Genomic DNA, 13,895 nt, shown 5'->3' with positions numbered 1-13,895 from the left:
GGCTATCTCCCACGTGGTATAACATTGATTGTGCTCAATTAATGTCTCGATTTTATCGCTATCAACTTCAACTGGTCTACCAGACCATGGAGCATCGTCCAGCGAGAAATCTCCAGTATGAAACTTCACAAACCAGTTTTGACATGTTTGATCAGTCACAGCACCTTCTCCATACACTGCAGAAATCTTTTTTTGCACTTCAGTTGCGTTTTTACCTTTCTAGAAATAATAAAGCATAATGTGCCAAAATGTTGCTTCTTTTCTTCCATCTTCAATATTAAAATGGTTACACAAAAATTCATCAATTTTGATGTCTTTTTTTAAATGCACACTGATATGACAGCTGTCACATACAATCTAACAAAATTGTTTCGAATGAAGTTAAAGACAACTAAGTGCTACTAGAACCATCTTATGGAAAAAAAAAAAAAGAATGAATGTTTTGGCCGAACCAACGGCATTTTTAATTGTAACGACATTTTAAAAGATGGAGTTGGCTCTCTTATGGAGGTTGAGAAGTCCCAGTGAGCAAGTTCAAGACTCAGGAGAGCTGATGGTACAGTCCGAGTTCAAGACCAAGACAGAAGAAGAACAATGTCCTAGGCTGACAACACTGAGGCAGAAAGAAAGCAACTTCTCCCTTAGTCAGCCTATTTGTTCTATTTATGCCTTGAATGGTTGTATGAGGCCCACCTATATTGGGCAGGGTAATCTACTTTACTCAGTCTTCCAATTCGAATGTTAAACTCTTCTAGAAATACCCTCATAGACATACCCCCAATAATGTTTAATGAAATTTCAGGGTATCTTGTGACCCAGTCAAGTTACACATAAAATTAACCACTACAAGCCCACCCCTTGTAAGTTGGCACCCATATGCATCTCTTTAAATCATATTTAATCTCCAAATAAAGATAATAGCAGGATCATAATTCCACCTAACATGATACAACTATCATACATAGAACTGAAAACACAGTAACTCCTTCCCCAGAAGAGGAGGTAAAATCCTTGAGTGATGTTTACCCTTCTCCATGATATCCCATAATTAAAATGCAATGGCGTTATACCCTGAGAAAACCATAATTCACAAAGAGTCATGTACCACAATGTTCATTGCAACTCTATTTACAATAACCAGGACATGGAAGCAACCTAAGTGTCCATCGACAGATGAATGGATAAAGAAGATGTGGCACATATATACAATGGAATATTACTCAGCCATAAAAAGAAACGAAACTGAGTTATTTGTAGTGAGGTGGATGGATCTAGAGTCTGTCATACAGAGTGAAGTCAGAAAGAGGAAAAAAAATACCGTTTGCTAACACACATATATGGAATCTTAAAAAAAAAAAAAAAAAAAAAAAAAAAAAAAAGAGGTTCTGAAGAACCTAGAGGCAGGACAGGAATAAAGATGCAGACGTAGAGAATGGACTTGAGAACACGGGGAGGGGAAGGGTAAGCTGGGACGAAGTGAAAGAGTGGCATGGACATATATACACTACCAAATGTAAAATAGATAGCTAGTGGGAAGCAGCTGCATAGCACAGGGAGATCAGATCAGTGCTTTGTTACCACCTAGAGGGGTGGGAAATGGAGGGTGGGAGGGAGACGCAAGAGGGAGGAGATATGGGGATATATGTATATGTATAGCTGATTCACTTTGTTATAAAGCAGAAACTAACATGCCATTGTAATGCAGTTATACCCCAATAAAGATGTTTTTAAAAAAGTTATACAATGTTATAAAAAAATGCAATGACATAAAATTAACAGTACTTAAATACTATGATATAAGTTCAATGTAACTTACGTTACATGATAAGGGAATAAGAGAGAGAAGAAAATAAAGATATTTTATTAGTGTATATATATTTATGTGTATATAAATATTTAGGTACATACACATATGTATATATACATATTCATAACAAAAGGAGAAAATACTCATTAACATTACAATCCTTATTTCTGTAACCAGTTACATGGCTGTATTGAATAGCTGGTATTTTTATCTTCTTCCACTACTCAGTGTATTCCGTTTGCACTCAGCCAGCAACTCAGATGGTCTTAGTTCTTTACCTGGTGGAGCAGTCTAAACCTTCATTCTTGAAGGGTCTTGACCACTAATATTCCTGCCTGGATAGCGTTGTTGTAGTTTTCCATTGACCGTAATCACAGAGCATGGTAATACTAGGACAAGCCCTAAGGGATCTCCTGTATTCCAGACATGCTCTTCCCTACCTTCACTGGAGAGTAGCAGTCCAGTTTCCACTTAGTAATCAGGATCAGTCACCTTGGCCAGCACAGTAACTCCCTTCTTTTCCTATTGATTCAGTGGCTTGCAGTGTCCAAAGTGGCCAGCTGGAAGTCAACTTCCAGTTCAATGGAATCATTGTTGTGTCTCCTTATGGTGGTACTTCTCCCTTTGGAACTAAGACCTCCAGGCCAACAGGGTGGGTATAAGATTGCAGAATCGGAAAGCAGACAGTTTGCTAATGGGTCACTAGGGTGAGTGATGTCATAACGAGTGATGTTCCACTCCTTGATTCCTGCACCAGTGAATCCTGGCTATAGGAGAAACATGACCATATATTGGATGCTGATTCAGAACATATACAGCCTTCTGGAGAGCCTTGCCCATGATTTGCAAGGTATTACCACCCAATTGGTGCTGTAACTTTGTCTTCACAAGGCCATTCCACCATTTTGTCAAGCCAGCTTCTTCAGTATGGTGAGGAACATAGTAAGACCAATCAATTTCATATGCATCTGCCCATTGCCACACTTCTTTTGCTATAAAGTGAGTTTCTTGATCAGAAGCAATGCTGTCTGTAATATTATGACAGTGGATAAGGCATTCTGTAAGCCCACAGATGGTAGTTTTGGCACAAAAACTGAGTACAGGGAGGACAAATCCATATCCAAAGTGTCTATTCCATTAAGAACAAAAATCGACCCCTTCTATGATGGAAGGAAGGGATCCAGTGTAATAAGTCTACCACTAGTTAGCTAGTTGATCACCTTGGGGAAGGTTCCATACTGGGGACTCAGTGTTGGTCTCTGCTGCTGCTGACTAGATACTCAACAGTGGCTATAGCCAGATGATCCTTGGTTAGTGAAAGTCTGTGTTGCTGAGCCCATGCATAAATTTTATCCCTGCCACCATGGCCACTTTTCATGAGCCCAAAGGGTAATGACTAGAAAGAGAGGTTGACTTATACCCACAGAATGGGTCATTCTATCCGCTTGATTATTCCTTTGCTGAGGTTACCCTTTGTGAAGTTCGTATAGCTGCAACTATCTTCATTTTTCCCCCATACAGAGATATCTATTGACCTACCTCATTCCCAAATTTCATTGTCACCAGTTTTCCATTTGTGTTCCTTCCAAGTCCCTGACCATCCAGCCAAACACAGCTCATCAATTGGTATATAACTGCACATCTGACCAATTCTCTTTCCAAGCAAGGTGAGCAAACAGGTGCACTGCTTGAAGTTCTGTCCACTGGGCAGATTCCCCTTCACCACTGTCCTTCAGGGATGTCCCAAAAAGGGGCTATAATGCTACAGCTGTCCTCTTTCAGGTGGTACCTGCATTTGGTGCAGAATCATCTGTAAATCTGGCCTGAGTCTTCCCTTTCTTTGTCGTTTGATTATAGGGAACTCCCCATGGGGCCAAATGTGTAGGCTGGAAGAGAGAAGGCAGTGTAGCAGGAGTTGGAACCATGGGCGTTAGGGCCACTTCTTCCTGTAACTAACTTGTGCCTTCAGGGCCTATTCAGCCCAATCATGTATACAGCACTTCCATTTCTTGATGGAGTGTAGCTGTGCACACATGACTTTATCTAACTTGGTGGGTCAGATAACACCCAGTTCTGCTAGGCATCTCAGGTCACATGGTAACTTAATGGCCCACAGTTAAGCATTCATTCTCTACTAAGGCCCAGTAGCAGGCCAAGAGCTATTTCTCAAAAGGGAGTAGTTATCCATAGAGATGGCAGGGTTTTGCTCTAAAATCCTTAGGGCTTGCACTGTGATTCATATACAGGGGCTTACCAAAGGCTCCAATCAGCATCCTTATCTGACACTACAAGCACCACTGAATCTGTTGAAGCCTATGGACCAAATGGCAGAATTGCCCACATGGCAGCCTGAACCTTTTGCAGAGCCTTCTTTTATTATGGGCCCCACTCAAAATGAGCAGCTTTTTGTGTCACTTGGTAAATGAGTTCCAACTCCGTAACACACCCAAAGGAGGAATATGTTGCCTGCAAAATCCAAAGAGGCCCAATAGGCATTGTGATTCTTTTTCAGTTGTAGGAAGGGCGAAATGCAACTTATCCTTCATCTTAGAAGGGATGTACTGACATGTCTTGCACCACTGGACCCCTAGAAATTTTACTGAGATCGAAGATCCCTGAGATTACATGGGATTTATTTCACACAGTCTGACAGGCAAATTTCTTACCAGTAAGCCTAGAGTAGTTGCTACTTCTCACAAGGAGTAATAAGCATAATGTTATCAATGTAAAAAGCCAGTGTGATATCTTGTAGATGGAAAAGGCAATCAAGACATCTGTGAGCTAAATTATGACATAGGGCTGGAGAGCTGATATATCGCTGAGATAGGATAACAAAGGTAAATTGCTGGCCTTGCCAGCTGAGGGCAAACTGCTTCTGGTGAGCTTTATTGACAGGGATGGAGAAAAATGTATTTGCTGGGGCATAGTACCTGGGAGCACACCACTGGATATGATTATATGTATAAAAACACTTAGAACTTCATCCTGAAGGGAAAGAAAGGGAGTATAGCAGGAAAGTTCTTATCTTTTGAGAAAATAAGTGTGAATCTACCAAAGAAAAAATAGATTTGTCCCCTTCCTACACCTTCCCTCCCCTGTCCACCCAAATTTGTAGAGAACATCATTCAAGAACATCAATTTCAATTAAACAATTAATGAGCAGCTACTACATCTTAGATCACTCTTGAAGCCATGTGGAGAGTAAATCTGTGAGGGGGAGGGCCAGCAATAAGGACTGATCAGTAGGCAATAATCTAGGTGAGATGTGCTGAGAGTATGATACAAGAAAGAGGCAATGAGAACAGGAAGAGAAGAACTTAGCATGGTTATTTTTGATCAAGTAATGGAGGCAGAAACCAGATTGCTATGAGAATTGAGAACTTAACATGTTTAAAATTACTAAACCACAAGAGAGACTGTGAGTAGCTCAAGTTTGAAAGACATTCCTTTGCGGTACATCAGTGCTCATACAGCTAGAAGTTGGCAGAGACCTCCCTATTTCAGTACAGAGGTCTTTCCATTACATTACCTGCCTTGCCTTCTGCCTAGATAAGGAAAATGTTCTCTTTGAAGGAGAGAAAAAGGTGAATTATGTAATGGCTTCTTTTACAACCGGATACTTCTGTGATTAGAGGCTATACGTAAGAATACTATTTGAGATGGTGGTTTCGCTCTGAGCAAGAGATTTTCAGTTAATCATATGTTGGTCTACTTGACTGCTGATACACATCTGCTTCTGAATTCACATTTCTGTCTTGACCAGGTCATCGGCAGGTTATCATTTATTACCACCCAAGTAAATAATTTCCTTCTTGTCTTGTGGCTCTGGGTTAACCAAACCTTAAGTTTCCCTGCCATTGCCTCTTTTTGCTGGAAAAAAAAAAAAAAAAAAAAAGAGTATCTGTGTTTTGTTTTGTTATTCTTATTTATTTCCTTGAAGCATCTTCTCATTCTTTCCATTAATGAATATTTTTGATGGCTTATTGTTACGACTCTTCAAAAATATTCTGGGGCTTCCCTGGTGGCGCAGTGTTGAGAATCCGCCTGCCGATGCAGGAGACACGGGTTCGTGCCCTGGTCCGGGAAGATCCCACATGCCGCGGAGCAACTAAGCCCGTGAGCCATGGCCGCTGAGCCTGCGCGTCCGGAGCCTGTGCTCCGCAACGGGAGAGGCCACAACAGTGAGAGGCCCGCATACCGCAAAAAAAAAAAAAAAAAAAAATTCTGATATTCTTCTCCTACTAGCTGTGATAGAATTGCAATCCACTGACCATTTTGAAGTTAGGTGAGGCCATGTGATTTGCTTTGGCTACCTAAATGTGAGCAAAAGTGATTCATCTCATTTCCAGGAAGACACTCTAAGAATCAAGCAGCAAGTCCCCCTTTCCCCATTCTCCTTCCTGCCATACCGATCACAGAAGCCCATGCAAAGATAGAAACTAATTCTGCCTAGATTAAGTGAGACTTGTGTTGGATTTGTGGTCTAAATAAACAATATACCTGAGACTCTGGAGCTATTTATTATTAAAACTACTGAAATTTGTACTTTGAGATGCAGTGCTAATGTAACAAAAATCTAAAATATATGGCATTGGTCATAATGGTCAATTGGTGAGGAAAAAATATATATATATATATACCTTGGAAGGTGGAAAACAGAAGTTCAGTGTTTTGAAATAAAAGATTTGGTAAAGCTGTCTTCTCTTGTAACTTAGAAAGAAGATCAGAGCGTGAAAGCAGTTCAGGAGCTTGTAGTTCTAGAAGAAGTCTGAAAACAGAATACCTGCATTTCACAATATGTTCAAAGAAAGAGAAGCTCAGAAAAAATCTGATCAGCTTGAGAAGAAATTAAAGAAATCGGGAGAGTACATAAAATCAGGACTTTCAGAGCTGAAGGAGGCTACCACTTCTCACCCCAACAAAAATGAGAAGAATATTGACCAACGGAAGACTGTTAAAATTCACCTCGCACCGGAATTAAATCAAGGAAAACGCCGATATACTTACATACTGGTAAATCTTCTGTTTTGGTTATGGTATCCCAGAGAAAGAATTCAGGCTGTGATCTTGAGCAAATACTTTCCATTAGAAAAGAAAAAAAAATGCCCTAGGAACATTGACAAAGTATTTGCTTTTTTTCCTCTGAAAAATCACTAGGCTCAAAGTATACATTACTAAGTCTAGAGAGAAAGGATAGGATTAAGAAAGCAAAGAAAAATCACCAATTAAGAATAATATCTAGAAAAGAATGCTGTTCTTAAAAGAACTGTAAGCATGGATTTTGACACACGGAGGTCACTGGAATCAACTAGGTAAAAACCATTAGAAAGTTTTTGAGAGAGTTGCCTTGCCAAGAGAACCGGCAGCTGGACAAAAAGAAACTGTGATTGTTCACAAGTTAAAGTGACCTGTGGGGCTCCATCCAACCACCGGCTAATAGTTGGAAACTAATCTGAGAAAGAGCTCAGGGCCAGGATGAACACATCCGTCAATGTCGCCTAGTTCAGTTAGAGCAAGGAAGATAATGGAAAAGACAGTGTCCCATAGGCAGAGCAAAGTGCTGTGTTGGGCCCTGGACAAAAGCAAGCGCGACCCGGATGGACTCGGGGTCGACTCAAGACACATTCTCCATCCAGAGGATGGGGTCCCTCACTATGTCTAACCCCTCAGGACATCAAACTTGCTACTGCCACTGTCTGCAGTGCATCTGCCTTTCTTCCCCTTTCTGAGTGAGAATGTTTACTTTGGTTATTTCTTCCATCATATGTTTCTATCAAGTACAATCTTTATTAGGCTATTAAATCTGTCTACTCCGTGTCTCTACCTAAACACTTAATATCAGTGGGGGGAAAAAAAAAACAAATTTGCTGACTGATCTAACTTTAAAATTCAAAAGTAGAAAGTTCAATAGGATTAAAATCATCAGTGCCTGAAAAATATACCATTCATCCTTTATATGCTCAATTTTGCACTCTATATAAAACCATCACAAGAATTGTTCCCGTCATTTCAAACTTGGGAGAAAAATAAGATCTGATTCCCAGTCATTTTCAAGTGTTACCTTTATTTTCACTTATGCAGTTAATGAGAGAGAAAAGCAAGAAGGAAAAGGAGGAATGACTTTAGGAAAAAAGCAAAATGAAAAGAAGTTCAGAGAAAATAGGTTAAAATTTGAAAAAATTATTTAAATGGGTTTGTTTTAAAGCAGATATTGTGTTTTACATATAGTTCTTTTCTGTCAATGTTTCTGAACTCTAGATTATTATTCTTTTATCTCCATGAAGTCAAGAATTTTAAAAATATATTTTTAATTCTGTTTTTATGATTAAAATATATAAGTATATGAAAATGTATAAGCATAAAAGCATATGAAGAAATTCCTTAAACGTGACTGTTTAAAAACAATTACATCCTCAAGATAATTGCACAAACATCATATACCTTTAATTTCCAAACATACAGATATTTAGCCAGGCCTGTGTTTACATCAGGAAAATATTTGTAATAGTGTGGTTAATCTTCTTTTTTTAGTCTTTTTTTTTTTTTTCCATCCACCCAGTAAACAAGGTGCTATAGTGGGACTAGATGTAGTTCCACTGTAAATATATCTTCATCTAAAAGTAGCTTTAGGATACATGTTATACATGGTTTGAATTAAACTGGTATCATTGTTTGTATATCTGAAGCAAACTGCTTCTATACTAGCCTTGTAAGCATATAAAGACTCCAGTAAAACTGTTAAGTTAGCCTCAGGGGCTTATTTGAAAAAAATATTTTCATTAAATGCTCTATTTTTGACAACAAATGTGCACCAGCTTATTTCCTTACGGAGCATCTATCCTTTTCACATCTCTTTTGGTTCCTTGACCAAATCAAGGACATCTTGGCCCGGAGCAGCAGCACACAGCTGTGTTTATAGGTGTTGTTGACAAGAGAACATGTATCCCATACACCAGGAATATGAAACAGAGTTGTTATATAGAGATAATAGGACATGTGATGAATTCCACTACTAAGAAATTCCATTTAACTTTTCCCTACTTCAGTTTTTTTTTAAGATATTAGAAAAGAAGTAGTCTTATTATATTAAAGGTAATTACTTAGAAAGTACTTTTCAAATGTAATTTGGATGTTACTGAAAAAAATAGTCAATATTGTCTGAACAGCATTGAACAAGGAAGGCACCAAGAATTTAATTTCAAAAGTAAGTATAAGGAATAAAATAAAATCAGGGTGTGATATTAAAGAAACTATTGGTCTATTGAAAATAATTATGGCCAATATTTGTAAGAAAGATAGATTATAAATATATGTATATATATAGTAAATGTTTCAGGTAATTAATTATACCAGGTAGATATAAGGAAATGAAGGTACAAATGAGACTATCATATATTTTTTCCAAAGGATTAGTTATAATTTTCTGAGATTTAAGAAAGAACAATTTATTAAACATCAAAAAAATTGAAAAAAGGAGCATCAAGCTTATAGCTGAAATAAAAATGGTGATGGAAATGATATAATGTTGAACATAGTAGTTCATCTTGAAATTGAGGTGGAGGAGTGAGGGAGAGCAAGCTGAGATGAACAAAAATGAAAGTGGATTTTAAAATGCTGTTTAAAGAAAGTTATGTGTTATTTTGATACACAGTTAATGGAAAACATACACTGGTACATTTTTGGAGGATAACTGGGCAACAGTTATCTAGAGATGTAAAACTGAACATTTCTTAATTTGCAAAAAAGAAAACCATCAAAAATATTTTCACAAAGTAATTTTCTCCTCAGTACAATACTTTCATCTTTGAGATGACAAGTATGACAGCAGTCATGATTCATCTAGAGTATTAAAAATATCACCAAGCTTCCTAGCTGCCCAAGAGGGATGCAGAGAAAAATAAGCATTCCTTTAAAATTTCCCTCTTTCACTACAATGCATCTTTCCTTTTAAAAACTACAGAAAACCATTACCACGCAGAATGTATTTTGTCTTTCACAGACAAAAGAGAGAGTTAAGAGAAGGACTAGTTTGCCACAGGCTATTGTGAAGAGTGAATAAACAGACATGCCTCCCTTCTGTCTTCTTTCTGAACTCTATTTTCTTTTTAAGTATATTGTGCCCTGGCCTCCACTGAACTGGCTGGCCCAAATCTAAATTGGACCGAATTTCTGTAGTAGAAATATATGCTTAGTCAATGGTCCTGATAAATGATATCTCCCATGCTTTCTCTGCTCTGTCCACAGAAAAGCACTAAACCAGTGCATTTGCCACTATCTTCTTGGATAAAAAACAGGACAAGATAAGACCTGAAAAGGAATAAATTCTTAATGTCAATGCCACATTTCCTGATTTTGGAACTCACTTTGTATTTATTCCTTCTCTCTCCTCTATCAAAACCATGGCATCACATAGAAACTAGCAAACATTCTCAATTTTATCCCTCCAAAATATATTTCTCATCATAAAGGAGGAATTGTATGGAATAAAAGTGGTTGATAAGGAAGTTTTAGAACAGGTAATATTTAAATTAAGAGAATAAAAAGTAAGGAAGCATACTTTAGAAACAAGTTTTCTAGAGTGGAGAGCCCATATTGTTTGTTTTTTAAATTAATTATTGATTGTTTTAGAAACAAATACTTATTGAGTAACAACTAGGTGCTAGGAGCTATAATGGGAAAATATGCTTTTTTGTTGTTGAATAGGTTCAGAAGGCCAAGAAACTAGCAGTAGAAATAAGGTCTTAAATAAACAGGCAAAATGAAGCCTTTAAAATGTTTTGAGAGAGAAAATAACAAAAGTATTAGGTTTGACGTTATAAGTGAGTTCCTCAAACTACTGTTTATGGGTCTAAACTGGCTCTCTCAAGTAAGAAATTTCTATACATTTAAAAATAGTTTTTAAAAAGAAAAGGAATATTTAGTGATATAAAAATTACATGAAATTCAAATTTCAGTGTTCATAAATAAAGGTTTTTTTGAAACACAGCCACAATTATTTTACTGCATTGTCTACGGCTGTGCTCGTACTACAATGATGGACTTGAGTAGGTAAGTAGTTGTGTTTTGAGGTGTTTACCAATAAGTAGGATCACTTTTTTTCCTCAAGTTCTAGGCAAGTTAAAAAATGAAAGAGTGTATTAAATGACAAAAAAATATATAGCTCTACTAACTAATAAAGCTCATTTTTAAAAAACAAGTTTTATATCAGTGGGCTAGGGGACCTTCTCATAGTGATTCTCATTTTTGAGAAATTCACCTATTAAGTTAAAAGAAGTTCTGGGCTTCTATATGGGGGGGGCAGGCTTCTTCTACCGTATGACATAGGACAGAAAAGGAGACAGAGGAGAAGTCATCACAGAGATAGAGAAAAGCCACTTGTGTTTTCTTATCATGGAAATTAAAGGACTGGGAGATATATATTCCATCCCAGCTACCCCCAACATTTTGTTTTCTTCACCCTCTGGCCTTAAGCAATAAGTCAATCAGAGCTATGATGATCCTCTTCAGGGAAGCCATCAGCTCGTGGACAGTCTTGCCCCACCTTGCTTGAACACAAGCCACTGGTCTTTTGTGGTTCCTCCGGGGATCACTGGTATGGAACATACCAGTTACTATGTGTGCTATTAGAAAAAAGTAAAACAATGTCTGGAAATACATACAGCAACAACAGTATAATAAAAAATGTGGCATCTACCTGATACAATATAAGAGCCTGGTCACAGACACTAGTCAGTGGGATTTCCACTGACCTGGGTCTGAGGTGGTAAACTTCTGGATAGGGAGGCGCCCATGGATAAGGGAGAAGGATAGCAGAGAAAAGGGGGCAAAACCAAAACACATTTGGAATGGAGAAAATCCAAATAAGTCACCCAGCCTAGAAGATAAAAGAGAATGAAATAACAAAGGTAGAAACTTCCCTGGTGGTGCAGTGGTTAAGAATCCGCCTGCCAATGCAGGGGACACGGGTTCAAGCCCTGGGTCGGGAAGATCCCACGTGCCACGGAGCAGCTAAGCCCGTGTGCCACAGCTACTGAGCCTGCGCTCTAGAGCCCGCGAGCCACAACTACTGAGCTTGTGTGCCACAGCTACTGAAGCCTGCGCCTAGAGCCCGTGCTCTGCAACAAGAGAAGCCACCACAACGAAAAGTCCGTGCACTGCAACGTAGAGTAGCCCCCACTCACCGTAACTAGAGAAAGCCGTGCGCAGCAATGAAGATCCAATGCAACCGAAAATAAATAAACACATTTATAAAAACACGTAACTTCAAGGTTTCCATCTTGACAGCTGTGGTGACTTACAACTGAAGTAAATAGCTTCTATGTGAGGTGACATATTTTTCAGGTGATATTTTAATTTCCATCTTAAAGGGTTAAGTTTGGGGTCATGATAAGACAATCAGGTGGAGATGTTGTATATGTAATCAGAGTTGCAGGCTTAAATGCAAAACTTAAGGTGGAAGATTTGATTGCTTCATTAATATGAGTATATAGGTAATAGTTGGATCCATGAGTTCTTGTGGGGAAGGAACGGAATGAGAAGGGACCAAAAGGCTGAACACAAACCTTTAAACAGAGTCATGAAAAGAACAGAAAGGTAACAATGAGAACAGAATATATAAATAATATTGATTGCACACAGGACTCCAAGGGAGAAAACGTTCCAAGCAACACTGGAGGATCGGCAACCCCAGATTTTACAGTGCTATCAAGGATGAATGTGTATGAGAAAAGTCCTTTACATTGGACAAGAAATAATTATTAGTGACCTTTGCAAAGAAAATTTTCTGGAAATGTACCTTTCCCCTTTCAGGAAAAAAGAATACATATTAAAATAAGCTATATGTATTGTATGAGTAAATATACTATACCATATTAAACATACATTCTGCGAGTAGAAGCTAATATGGGCAAATGATGTGAACAGATGATAAACAGTTAAACACAAATAGCTATCAAGTATATGAAGAGATCCTCAAGCTCATTTGTAATCAGAGAAATGCAAATTAAAGTAAAATAATTTACCACTTTACAACCATCTGATTGGCAGAAACTAGAAAATCACATGGTGGTAATTATTAGCGGGGATGTGGAGAAAGCAGATGAGCTTAATCTCACTCAAGAGCACTCCAGCAATACTTACTCAGCTGTAAAGTGCATATACCCTATGTCCCAACATTCCTGTTTCTGGTTACATAGCCCCAAGATATTCTCACACAGGTCTAGGAAGGGGCTTGTATGATGATTATATCAGTCAGGAGAGATGAGATTGTGCTGTGGTAACCTCCAAACCCCAAACCCCTTACTTGGAATACCATAGGTTTCTTTCTTGTTCACGCTGAAGGTCCATCGCAAGATGGGCAGGTTAGATCTGCTCACTGTACTCACTCAGACTGAGCGTGTAGCCACCCATCTCAAACACCGTCAGCCACCGTGAAGAGGGAAAGATGAACTCTGGAGATTTCAAGCCAGCAATTAAATGTTCTAGGCCAGAAGTGATACATGTCACATCTGTCCGGACTCATTGGCCAGAATTATATATAAAAGTGATCAGACAATACCAAATGCCTCCCATGTATTCATACACTGCAAGAACCAAAAATGCCTGGGAACAATGCCAAAGACTTTCAAAACACAGTCAATGCTTCAGTGGGGTAGCAGAGAGTCAATTTCAAGAGGATTTTCGGAGATGTAGAACATTCTATAGGTTTTGTGTGGAATACGATGCAGCACTTAGAAGCAAGGAGCTAGAATATGCACAGAAAGGTGGATGGATAACTAGATTCTGAGTGGAAAAAGAAATAAGATAACAAGGTTTTTGGCACAATAACATTTACATAAATTAAACATATATGCCTACACTAGAAAACAATGCAAGGATACACACAAACTTGAGGATATATATCAGACAAATTTAATTTAGTTGACCACGGGGGAGAGGAAGGAGGCCAACAGTAGGAAAAGAGTGAAGAAAGTTGCAAATTAAATAAATAAAGCAAAAGGGCATTCCATACTGTCCAATGATGATAGGTTCCGTGAATGGAGTAACATGATTAATTTGTTGTTTCATATGAGGGTGTATACAAGGCATA

General features: G+C 38.3%; 1 pseudogene; it reads right to left on the bottom strand.

Annotated features, from left to right (window-relative positions):
- Positions 1-1,968: 1,968 nt before the first annotated feature.
- LOC136794213 (uncharacterized) lies at positions 1,969-13,153 on the bottom strand (annotated as a pseudogene).
- Positions 13,154-13,895: the final 742 nt, after the last annotated feature.

The sequence above is a fragment of the Kogia breviceps genome, chromosome 5 (assembly GCF_026419965.1).
Source record: "Kogia breviceps isolate mKogBre1 chromosome 5, mKogBre1 haplotype 1, whole genome shotgun sequence".
Lineage (NCBI taxonomy): Eukaryota > Metazoa > Chordata > Mammalia > Artiodactyla > Physeteridae > Kogia > Kogia breviceps.
Note: the sequence above shows the minus strand (reverse complement) of the source record. Positions and strands in the feature narration are given on the sequence as shown.